This window comes from Pinus tabuliformis, chromosome 8, assembly GCF_031772625.1.
Source record: "Pinus tabuliformis cultivar Carrire ecotype Pingquan chromosome 8, CPIR1, whole genome shotgun sequence".
NCBI lineage: Eukaryota > Viridiplantae > Streptophyta > Pinopsida > Pinales > Pinaceae > Pinus > Pinus tabuliformis.
In genome coordinates this window covers 1457550517-1457564525 of record NC_142294.1, presented here as the reverse complement: position 1 = coordinate 1457564525, position 14009 = coordinate 1457550517, and positions in this window count along the sequence as shown.

The following is a 14009-nucleotide window of genomic DNA, read 5'->3' as shown; positions in this document are numbered from 1 at the left end:
AAGTTTTGAAACGTGTCTCTAATCCCACCTATACCATACATAATGATAATATCACAAAAAAAAGAATTACTACCCTTAATTTATTTCACCATATATTAAATCCTTTAATATATTTCAATAAATGTATTACTGGAGTCAAAGGCACATTCATGTTAATATATATTAAATTACAAAGTTGCCAAAGTGTTTTTCACTTGTATGCAATTAGTTTTGTAAATATTGATCTTAATGGTAAATATCAGTTCATTAATACCAAGGTACATTTCTCATGTGTCCCACTGTGTACTCGGCACAATTGTTGCAAGGTTTTCAATCCTTCTCGATATTGATAAATCTAACAGGTGGGAGAGGCGTCACCATGGATCTCCTTAGGTTTCTAATCCTTCATTTTGGTCATCGTTCTAGGGTTTATGATGGAACTACCTAGTTTTATCCGAGGTTTTCATGTCATTTGTAAAGGAGGAGTAGTTGGGGAAGCTCCACCTCCCAACCCTATGAACCAAAACTACCCACCGCCCTCTGCAGACCCCTGTTCTCTTTCAAAATTGCACCCAGGAAAGGTAGTATTCATTGGTTGATGTTTTGCAATGTAATGTCATGCTTTGGTTACCGGCTTGAGACTTTTGTCAGGTTTTACCAGGTAATCTGACTCAGATTTCTCACTTTTTGTTGCCTCCACATTGTTGCACAGTAGGGTTTTCTATTAACTCATACTACTTGGGTTCCATGAAATCTTGTATTCACACAAAGGGCTCTCTAGATATTACAACAATGTGATATTATAATTTCCAATCCTAGGTTACAGATCTTGGACAAAAAAATTTAGGGTTATTCTTACTCTTTGATCTTTGTTTTCATATAGATAATGTCAGGTATCATTCTCTTGAAGTCAAATAGTTTTCCTTCTAGGATTGCAGTTGGGTTATGTCAATATGCACACTAATATAAGATTATTCTTCTCTAGGTGCACGATTCGACTTTGTCAACTTTGTTTAATTTCTATTCTACGAATAGTATACCTCTCATGAAGGGTTTTCCTATGGCTGTGTATTTCAGATCCCAAAGGGGAATTTCTTGGTTTTTCTAGAAATAATAACTACTTAAGGTCATAGCCAAAATATTTTTTGTACTATATGTTTTCTTGATTTGGTGACCAGTTTTAGGTGCCCTCAAAAGTTATATATCCTGTAAGACTCTTACAGCCATGGGTAATTTGTTTTTCTGGTTTGACCCTCAAGAGGTAATTGTGTCGCATGGTAGACACAACTTATGAGGGTGTATGTTTAGTTTTTTTGGTTCGGTTTATTGTTTATTAAAGCATATGCTAGTATGGATTCCAACAATTCCTCTTCGGTTTCAAAATATGATTTAACTTGTTTAGTTTCATATGGATTGTTAAAATGCATATATTATGGTTCTTCCAAGTACACTCATGTAGTTAGGGTAATAACCAATCAAATCAGTTGTAGGATTACACCTGGTTGGTTGGTCGATTCCAGCCTTGTCTGGGAGCTAACCTAGATTGAGTATTTTGGCCCCACTTCTTTCTTTGTTATTTCACTCAAGTTGTCCACACCCCAGTCGGCTTGTTCTGGTTGTAGTAATCACTGTTTATTATAATAATCTAATATTAAAGTTGTGTAAATATTTTTTTTCAATATCAACCATTAACCCACATTAATTCTTTCATAAGAGGAGAAGAAAATTATGGTTACTATAAAACCCACAGAGATGTTATTTTTGGTTCTATAGTTCTACTTTTCTGTGTGTCTTTATTCTTTAGTTTCTTAATAAAAAGAATACAGGTTAGCTACTTCAATTCTTTAAGGACTATAACACTTTCCCTTAACTTCTTTGTTCACATTCATGAACTCAAAAATTTTACATTGCCCTTTTCCATAAAAGTTTACTATAGAATCATTCAAAAATCATTTCTCATTATGGAATTATATCGCAAGATGTTATGTAACCAGCTCACATAATAGAAGAAAAGATAGAGCAACAACTTCAAAATCAACCTCTTCGAAGGGGTAACCTTTACATTATATAAATGAACAATTCTTGGATGATAAAAATGACAAGACCTCCTTTCTATATATAGGAGTCTAAGGGGTCACAATATAGTAAAAGCCAACATAACAATAATAATGTAAGGGTGCAACAATAACAATAGTGGGCTTCTATGGGGCACAATAATAACAATATGAGGACAACATGCGCACAACAATAAAAATAAGGGGATACAATGATAATAATGATAAGGGAATACACTAGTATTATAGGGGTCTAACATGCCCCTCTCCTCCAGAAGAGTGTTGTCCTCAACACTTGAGTAGTTATGGATGCTTCTATATAAAATTCTCATCTCCCATGTGATATCTCCAGTGGGTAAGTTCTTCCACTTGATGAGATACTCTGAAATTGATCGATTTCGTAGCTATCGAGTTCTTATTTTTGTGACTGCTTCAGGTTCCAATATGGTTTTTCCTTCCTTGTCAAGTTCTGGCAATATTGTTTGAACTGGGAGCTTGTCACCTATAACCTTCTTTAAGCACGAAACATGGAAAACCGGGTGCACTCGGAAGTTGTACGAAGCTCCAATTTGTATGCCATAGTACGAATATTTTGCAACACCTTGTACGGACCATAATACTTTGGTTATAATTTATCATCCTTCGTATCTTGCTTAAGGGACATTTGTTTATATGGTTATAGCTGTAGAAATACCCAGTCACCTACATCAAAACTTCTTTCACTGCGATGTTCATCTCCCTGTTGTTTCATTCTATTATGTGCCAAAGTGAGGTTATCCTTTAAGAGTTGGAGAACTTGTTGTTGATGCTCGATGTGATCTTCCACTATGTGAACCTTGTAATTTTCTCTTAAATATGATGTGATAGATGGTGAATGATATCCATAAAGTTCCATAAATGTGGTCATTTTTGTTGTAGTATGGAAGGAAGTGTTATACCACCATTCGGGCAAAGGCAACCATTTGACCCATTGTGTCTATTTATCAGATACAAAGCAATGAAGATATCCTTCCAAACATTTGTTCACTATCTCAGTTTTCCCATCAGATTGAGGATGATACGATGAGCTATGACCTAACTGAGTACCCAGTCAAGAAAATAATTATATCCAAAAATTTCCCATGAAAATGGGATCTATCTTGCTTATAATAATCATTGGGTTTACATGTATCTTTTGAATTGTTTCCATAAATGCAGTAGCAATTGTATTGGCTTCAAAGGGATGAGATAATGCACAAAAGTGTGCATACTTGGTAAGTCTATCAACTACCACCACGATGACACTCTTTTCTTCAGACTTCGGTAAACTTGTAATAAAATCCATTGAAGCCTCCTCCCAATGTTGACTTGGAATGGATAAAGGTTGTAATAGACCTGGGGTCTTAATTTTTTCAACTTTGTTTTGCTGGAAAACCAAACATTCCACCACAAACTTTTGAATATTAGATTTAAGGCCATCCCAAAAAATTCCTTCTTAACCCTGTGGTAAGATTTTAAAAATCTTGAGTGCCCTCCTAAGGGAGAGGTGTGTAATTCCATAAGAATATTTAGTTTCAGTTGGGAATTCTTATAGAGTTCTAAGCGATATTTGTACTATAATGAATCCTTTTTCCTACTAAATTTATCAGATGTACTTGGGTCTTGTTGTAAATTTTGAATAAGTGCCCACGATTATTTTTCATTCTTCTATTCATTCCTTGCTTTGTTTATCCAATCTGGTTGGATAATAGAAATGGCACAAAGAAATGCTTCCACATCTTCATCCTTTCTTGAGAGTGCATCGGCAACAAAAATTTTCTTCCCTTTTTTGTAGATGATTTCAAAGTGATAACCCAACATCTTTGTGACCCATTTTTTCTACTCTTCTGAAGACAATATTTTTTCTAAAAACTATTTAAGACTATCATGATATTTTTTACCTTGAAGTGTCTTCCCATTAGGTAAGGTCACCATTTCTTAAGTGCATGTAGTATTTCCAATATTTCCTTCTCTAAATAGCTTTGTGTAAATGCTTTCCTTTCAATGGACGATTTTCAAAAGCAATGGGTCTTTCTTCTTGAATTAAAATAGCACCAATTCCATTTCCTGAGGCATCACATCCGAGAATAAAGGTTTTTTTGAGGTCTTTCATAGCTAAGACCAGTGCTTGGCACATTTCCTCTTTAAGATGTTCAAACGATTTCGTTTCTTCTGGAGTACAAGAAAATGGATCTTTCTTTCATAATGTTGTTAGAGGTGTTGCTATTCTCCCATAATTCTTAACAAACTTGCAATAATACCCTGTCAGCCAAGAAATCCTCGCATATGATATATGGATGTGGGGATTTTCCATTCCTTAACGGATTTAATTTTTCTAGGGTCTACCTTAACACCTTCATGAGATACAATATGACCCAAATATTCCACCTCTTGTACTCCAAAGAAACATTTGGAGGGTTTTGGATATAATTGTTTCTCCTCCAATAGTTTGGGCAATCTATCAACATGCTAAACATGATCCTTCCAAAACTTGTTGTAGATTAGTATATCATCAAAAAATACGAAAACAAATTTTCTAAGAGTTTGAAAATGGAATTCATCAAACCTTGAAATGTAGAAGGTGCATTGGTAAAGCCAAAAGGCATGACCAAAAATTCATAATGACCCTCATGAGTTCTAAATGTTGTTTTTGGAATGTCTTCAGTCTTCATTCTGATTTGATGATATCCTGAACGAAGGTCCAACTTGGTGAAGTAAATTGCTCCATGAAATTCATCCAATAATTCATCAAGGAAAGGAATGGGAAATTTATCTTTAATAGTGAGCTTGTTGAGCTCCCTGTAATCTGGACACATGCGCCATGATCCATCCTTCTTGTGCACCAATACTACTAGAGCAGAGAAAGAACTTTGATTAGATTGAATTATACCATCCTCTAGCATTTCTGCAACCATTCGTTAAATTTCACTCTTTTGGGCATAGAGATATCTGTAAGGCCTGATGTTTGGAGGAACACTTCCTAGAATCAAGTGAATAGCATGATCATGATCACGAATAGGTGGGAGGCATTTGGGAGTCCCAAATACCTTGGAATGATTGTCCAAGGCTTTTTGAAGAGCTAGAAAAATAGATGATTTCGACGTGGGAACCTCTAGTGAACATAATTGTGAAATTACGCCAAGTTGTTCTTTCTTTAGAAGCTTTGTCATGCCGTTAGAGCTAATTATATTTCCCGATTTCCTTGTGATACCCCTTAACAGCTTCCTTTCCTTCTGAAAAAAATACAAGAAAAGTTCTTGAAAATTAAAAGTTGTCGTACCCAAATATTGTAGCCATTGAAATCCTAGTACAACATCAACACCACCCATTGGAATGGAAAGCATTGGAGTATTCAACACATATTCTCCCATGGAGAGGTTGGGGTCTTAAATTTTCATTATTATTACCACTTCTTAACATTCATTTCATCTATTTCCACTATTCTTTTATCACATTATTTACCATAATTCTTATATAATTCCATTTCATAATCATTTATGCTCTTATGGATAAATAATATTTGATCTCATTTATTTTTAATAATTAATTATTATTGTGCATGATTTTGTTCTATTCATTCGTTATAACCTCACTCATGATTTTAGCCACTAAGATCTCTTCTAGATTGCAGATTTGTTCTTCAATAAATAATTAGATATTCCAACTCAGGAATTCATTGGCATAAGAAATGATAGTTTTGCATTGGATGTATTGGGCATATGAAAGTGAATCTAGAAAATCTGAGACATGGATTTTGTTCAGAATGGACCAAATCAATTTCCCAATGAGTAGTTTGCAGAAATTCGGTTTGTATTGGGAGAAAAGAAAGGTTCTTCGAAGGACATATTTGCAGATTTGTTGTTGCAGTGGTTTTCCATAATTGCCCAATTGTAATAACCAAATTCGACATGTTCCAACTGAATCATGATGGACAGATCTCTTAAATCTCATCTTGAATATTGAGATCAGTTTGTTGCAAGTTTCCTTTGGATGTTTGTATATTTAAAAGACACAATTCAGAGAGAGAGGGGAGTTAGCTGATGTAATAATTGAGCCTTGTAACAGTGGAACTCTTGTTAATGAAATTTCCAGTCTTCTGATATTTTTCTCAATATGTGAGTTAAGCACAGCTCGGACCAGGGAGTTGGGCCCACTCTTTTGGTTAGGTGTTGTGTGTGTGTCCCTTTTATGCATATTTCTTTTACTGGTTGTATTTTCTTTATTGTTGTTATAGATTTCCATAGATTATTGTGAATGCTTTTATTTCTGAAATTTAATTTCCATTATTGTTACAACAATGCTTTAATTTCTTAGTCACGAACCCTTGGTCAATGTAAGATTGTAACCTTGCTCGTGCATATACCTTGCGTGTTACCTTGAAAAGTGTACGCACCCAGATTGACATATTAATGTGGTAAAGGGTTGAATCACAACATTCACACTTGGACACCAACATTTTGGTGCCATTGCCGGGGAAGGCTAACAAGGTGCAAGACATGATCTGTATCAACTAGAGGGTTAATCTCTCGTCCTAGTGAGAGAAGGAGTTTTCTCACTTTGCTTCAGGTCCTGAGTGTAGTCATTTATTTGTTTTGTTGTTTCTCTTTCATTTTTTTTTCCGTTTTTATCTTTAGGCCCAATCTCTCGTCCTCTGGAGGGAATGGTATTTTGACGCCCTACTCGAGGTCCTGAGCTTAAATTTTTCCTCCATTTTTGTTTGTTTTGATTTTGGAAAAGCTAATCTCTCATCCCGGGGAGGGAATGGTCCTTTGACACCCTACTCCAAGTCCCGAGATTTAGATTTCCTTGTGTGCATTCTTTTCTTGTTTGGTTTCTTGTCCTGGGGAGGGAAGAGTCTTTTGACACCCTGCTCCAGGTCTTGAGCTTTATATCTCCTTTCAAATTGTTTTTTTTTAATAACTAGGAAGAAAAAGGTATAAATTTGAAGAAATCTTATCATTTCACTCAAGTGGTGATGTAAGCACCACCCATTCCACTAACAAATTGACAGGAATATTTGAAGGAGGAACCTCAAAGAAGCACATGAAGAACATATTATGTTATGGTAAGAAATGGCTTACATTGTTACTTTTGAATTCCCTATCAGCGATCTAGGAGGAGTGACACAAATGCACATAATCCCTCCATCTTCTCTACCAAATTTTCATGGTATGGATAATGAGGACCCAGATAAATTCTTATTTGAGTTTGAAGTACTTTGTATAGGATATGATTATTGTACTAATGATCAAAGGTTGAAAGTGTTTCCTCTTACTCTAAAAGGAGCAGCTCTCCGATGGTTCATGAGCCTTGGTGGGAACTGCATCAAAATGTGGGAGGACATAGAGAATGTATTCTTGGAGAAGTACTAAGACTATTGCAAGGCCAATGAATATTTTTTTAGTATGATACAAGCGGAAGATGTAAGCTTGGAGGAATATTTGGAGCGATTTAAATACAACCTTCAAAAATCAAAGCATAAGCATTTGGAAAAAGAGATCTTAAAAACACTCATTCTTAAAGGGATCAAAGATGAAATTTTAGAAATCTTAAATCTGATAGGAAAATGTGACATTTTTCATCTATCATATGATGATGTTTGTGATTTATGAATAAGGTATTCAAGAGGAATATCCAAGGCTGGTAAGAATTCTAGAGAATTTTCTTCTTTCCTTTCCAAATCTGCTACAAGAACAGGAGATATAAGAGATGAAATAAGTGATTTATTTGAAAATTTTAAAGTTGATTTTATTAGCTCTCTAAATTCACAATCGCATGTTTTGTAGGTTAAGAAAAGTCAAGCAGAATTTGAAGAAGTGAATTTTCCTCAATGCCAAAAGGAGCATCCCATGGATAGCTTCTCTTTCTTACCTGGGATGAAAACAACATTTCCAAGAGATGGAGAAGTTGTAGCAATTTCACAACCATTAAAACCTTGGCCTACAGGTATGTTTCAAAAAACTTCCTCTCCATTGTCTTACTTGCATAATCTATTATGGAATACTCATGTGTTAGGGAAACCATGCCAATCTCAATATAACCCCCATCAATCTTGTCCATAAGTTTGGCATGGTTCATCCTATGATTACATGATTACTCTCCCTCATCTCATAGCACAAAAATATCATCCATATTCTTTTCCATCTTTTCAAGAACACCTTGCTTGCGTATCAAAATCATCCACACATCCAAATCAACTACATCATCAAAATCCTCCGTGCCCTACACAATATCCTGCTCAACTCATTCCACACCCTCATTATAATAAACTAGTACAACATGCTTACAGTGTTCAATTGCAAAATTTACCTACCCCTCCCACCCAACCTATCTCTCATACGCAATTGCAGAAAATTTATATCGAGATTGGAAATGTTCCGAATCCAAAAATTGTAAAAGTTGTGGAAGAAAAGGAGGTTTCTTCTAGTCTGCGTCAACAAGTTTTTTTAGAAACTCAAGAACTTCATGGTATGAAAACTATGGGAAATCAAGAAAGTAAAGGATATATTGAAGATTGGTTTCACTCCATTAGTTGTTCACAGTGTCACTCCATACTTCAGCAATTTTTGACACCATATTTTCAAGGGAAGTTGGTCTCTCATACCCTAGTATTTATTGACAGACATTTCTCAAATTCGGGTGTGTATACACTTGAGGTATTATTTCTAAAATGGCTCCATGGGAAGTACTGTTATACATAAGTATGCTTTGTTTTTCAAGATAGAATAGGTTAGTGTAGAAAATAGAATAAATAAGTATATAAAAAATTTTGTTATATGTAGAACGAGTTGTGTTTTCTACAACTTGCTAATTATATCAATATCATTGGTAAATATTTGAATTTAATTGTGTATGTAGATGTATTATATTGAATAACATATTTCTACAAACACGCATCATCATTTTGAATTTTTTTTTAATCATATCTTAGGGCGTGTGGGCTTGATAAAACCACTGAAATCACAGTCAGTATAGTCATGTTTTGAGAACAAAATGGGCATATTTTCAAAACCTGTTTCTATCCTATGTAGCCCATTATTTCTACTTTCTAATCAAATTTGAATCACTCAATTTGGATTTGAAATGAAAATGTTCTGACCAAAACATTGATAGTATGTCGAGTAGGCATCCCAGGAACAGAGTTGGGATAGTCAGCTTTTGGAGCCCTAAATGACTAGATTTTAGAAACCTGTTTCTACGGTCCTTTCATCTATTAATCTAATTTACAATTAAATTTGAATCAACCAATTTCAATATCGTATGAGAAAGTTATGACCAAAATATTGACTGTCTATCATAAATCAACACCTTTAAAACTTTGTTTTTCTGGCTGTTCCTGTGCACATTTGACCCATCAATTCTTCATGATTTCAAAAAAATTTCTATTGTATATATTTACATGAATTCAATTTAATCTCAAATTTGAATTGGTTCAATCTGTCATCAAATGGAAATGTTATGCTTAAAATATCAATTGTTGGTCTAAGTTGGGAAATCGAAAATGACTCTGTTATGCAGGTGGTTAAGTAAATTTGACATAACATATCATGGAATTTTTAAAACCTGTTTCAATTAGAGATATCCCTATTAATTCACTTTCATTTGGCTTTGGAATCATGCAAGTCGGATGGAAAACAAAGAAGCTATGATTAAGGTACTATTGGTTAGTATGGTTGGCCACCGCTGTCTTGCAGGTAATAAATTAACTGTTCTTTGTTATTTGTTTTCCATGGATTTGTTTTAAAGAGTAACTACTTGTTAATTTTTTTCATATTTATTGGATTTAGAGAGCCCGATCACCTCTCTTCTTCCATGATTACATATTTTATTACAGGTAGAAGCTTGTTTTTTTGCAAGTCTAAGGAGAATAAAGGAGGTCAATTTATTTTTGAACAAGTGATTATTGAAGGCAATGATAATGAAATAATAGATTTTCATCCTAACATCTATTAAGAAATCTAATATCATATAATTTTGATTCTTTTGAGGTGCCATTGAAATTGATCATAAGAGTTTGTTACAAATTATTCCTGTTATTTCTCACCAATAACATGAAGACTTTTTCATTACCTAATGGATTCATAACAAGAGAAATGGAGAATTGATATCCATTTGAAGATCCAAGTCACTTCCGCCAAAACATTTTTCCATTAATTTAGCATTGATATATTATTGTTTCTGGAAATAGATTGATATTCCCTTAGGAAACAACATTGTTGTAGTCAAAATCATAGTCGTTGCAACTTAAGTTATTTATTTATTGCTTTTCAATAAAATTGTTATTTCCTTTCTGATTCCTCTTATTTTTTTTTTGTCATGTGTTCAAAGTCACAAATTTTGTTCCTTCATCAAAATAAAAGGAAGTTCTCAAGTTTCATGATGTTGCTCCATATTTATCCATTTGTTCCTAAGTCTTATTAGTATATTGTTTCCTCAGACCCATTGGGTGTTGTCACTCTGCCACTGTTGTTACTCCCAAAAATTTTCTAAGTGTTGGATGATGTTATTCCGCTAGTGTTGTTACACCGCTGGTGCTATTGCTTTGTTGGTGTTGTTACTCTTCCAGTGTTGTTACTATGTCGGTGTTATTACTCCATCACTGTTGTTACTATGCCAGTGTTGTTACTCCATTGGTGTTGTTACTATGCCAGTGCTGTTACTCTGTCGATGTCGTTACTCTGCCAGTGTTATTACTCCACTGGTGTTGTTACTCTGCTGGTGCTGTTACTCCACCAATGCTGTTACTCCACCACTGTTGTTACTCCGCAGGTGTTGTTACTCCATCACTGCTATTTTCCATCGGTGTTGTTACTCTGCCAGTGCTGTTACGCCGCTAGTGTTATTACTCCGTCAGTGTTGTTACTCTGTCATTGTTGTTACCCTGTTGTTGTTGTTACTCAGCCAGTGCTGTTACTCTGCCGGTGTTGTTACTCAAGCGGTGTTATTACTCCACCAGTGTTGTTACTCCGCCGGTGCTGTTACTCTGCCGGTGTTGTTACTGAACCAGTGTTGTTACTCTGTCACTGCTGTTACTCCACCACTGCTATTGCTCTCGAAATTTTTCTGAGCACCGGGTGTTGTTATTCCTTCGATGTTGTTACTCTTTTAGTGAAGTTACTCCTCTGGTGTTGTTACTCCGTGGTGAAATTTTTTCTAAATACCCAGTGTTGTTACTCTACACATGTTGATACTCCGCTAAGGCAAGTCTTCAAGTACGTCCCTAATCAACTCCATGTATTTTATTGATGTTTCAATTATAACCGAGGATGGTCATATCTTAGTTGGGGGGAGGTGTTGCATTTAATAGAAAATGTATTGTATTTAATATCAATGATGTCATGTCATCATTGTTATTAAAATTTCACGTCAACTCATACATCTCAAGATTATTACCACCATAATCCATAACAATCTGTCACCCCCACTTATCCACACACATTGGAACTTGAATCATGCACGATGACATTAACTTGGTGAATGGGGAAATACATTTAATTGTCTAGGTCCTCTTTGACATAGTGATTGGGTAGTCAATTTATCTTTGTTTATCTACAAACATAATTTTATTTTTTAAGGAATAATTATGAAAATATGATTTAATCATGGCAACTTTCAACTTTCCTAATTTGTCAAGTCCTTGATCTTGTAAAATTTATGATGATGACCACAAAATTGTACTTAAATCTTTCCATCACTATCTAATGAATTATTCCTCAAACCCCAATCTTAACAAAGAAAAATATATTTATCAACAGTCATTTGAAGGTTATTAGTATTTGAGAAGTAAAATTACCCGAGTTGAAAATAGTTACTACAAAACATTTTACGCCATCCCTAGCTCTTAAGGAGCTAGCTTGCCACCCCATCTATTAACTGATATTTTGTTGATTAACAATAACCATAGTTAAATTTTAAACATAAATAGTCAACTATAGGATAGGAGGTCTCATTGCGAGCTGACCTACCATGATCATAGGTCCTAATAGAGTGACATTACCACTATTGGTCACCAAGCCAGGGTAATGGCATTCAGTCATAAAACTGAAGGAAAAGAGGTCGCATCAGGAGCCGAATTGTTCACTTTTGTTAGTTCCCGTGAATGGCAATGTTATTAACTAGTTACCAAGCCAGAACAATGATCTTTAGTAGACATCTAAGTAAATTGAAATTCTTTTGTAACTATGTACTTATTTCTAATAGATGGGACACTGGAATCTCAATGGGTTAAAAAGGCATCCCTGTCAAGGCTATGGATGCCTGCTAGCAGCGGTGGCCATGCCTATGGTATAGAAGTTAATTAAATACTATGATCTACTTGGTTACCTTGTTTTCTCAAAACTAACTACTGATAAAGCGACTGTTGCATATATAAGATTTGCTAGAACTCATGGTTCGTGGGCTAATATTTAATCAGTTCTTAGATAATGGTGGTTATGGTTTATATCTATTATTGAGTCATAAATATTTACTTTACATGTTAGGGATGAAACTTTTATGATATTTGATATTTGAAATTTTGTATCATCTAATCTATCATTCCTTTATTCTACAAGTTTCATATCTTTAACCAAAGATAGTTGTTTTACCCAATCAATCTCTATTTAATCCTAGCTTAACAACACTACTATTATTTTGGGGAAGGATGAAGAGGCCTAATTCTAATGTTGAATCCCGATGAATTATTGATTGAGGATACTCATGAGATGTGCTATAGAAATCTTGATGATAGCGAAACTAATCAGTTTGGGGGAAGGAAATCCCGCTACACTTTTTGATTACTTTCTTTGAGCTTGCATGGCTTCCACCTTTTGCATTACTTGCACAAGATGAACCTACATGAGCTTCAACGAATGTTAATCCATAAATGTCATTCCACATTATTTCATTGAAAGCAACAATTGAGGTGAAATAACATGAGCGTTTGATTTATTAAAAGTTTAGGAGAATGTCATATAAAAAAAACCACTGAGCATTATTCACTCATATTTTTCAAACCATTATTTCCCCTACTTTATACAGAGGCATTCGGTTGCAAGTGGGCATGCAAAATATTCAGTTTGGGGGAATGTTGGGCTCTTAATTTATCATTATTATTACCACTTCTTAACATTCATTTCATCTATTTCCACTATTCTTTTATCACATTATTTGTCATAATTTATTATATAATTCTATTTCATAATCATTTATGCTATTGTGGATAAATAATATCTGATATCATTTATTTTTAATAATTAATGATTATTATGCATGATTTTGGTTTATTCATTCATTATAACCTCACTCGTGATTTTAGCCTCCAAGATCTCTTCCAGATTGCAGATTTGGTCTTCAAAAAATAATTAGATATTCCAACTTAGGAATTTGTTGGCATAAGAAGTGACAATGTTGTGTTGGACGTTTTGGGAAATGAAAGTGAATATGGAAAATCCAAGACATGGGTTTTGTTTAGAACGGACCAAATCAGTTTCTTAATGAGCAATTTTTAGAAATTAAGTTTGTATTGGGAGAAAATCAAGGTTCTTCGAAGGACATATTTGCATATTTGTTGTTGCAGCCGTTTTCCAGAATTTCCCAATTGTAATAACCAAATTTGACGTGTTCTAGCTGAATCATGATGGACCGATCTCCTAGATATCATCTTGAATATTGAGATCAGTTTTGTGCAACTTTCCTTTGGATGTTTGTATATTTAAAAGACACAATTCAGAGAGAGGGGAGCTAGCTGATGTAAGAATTGAGCCTTGTAATAGTGGAACTCTTGTTAATGAAATTTCCAGCCTTCTAATATTTTTCTCATTATGTGAGTTAAGCACAGCCCTGACTAGGGAGTTGGGCTCACTCTTCTGGTCAGATGTTGTGCATGTGTCCTTTTTATGTATATTTATTTTACTGGTTGTATCTTCTTTATTGTTGTTACAGATTTCCATAGATTTTTGTGAATGGTTTTCCTTCTGC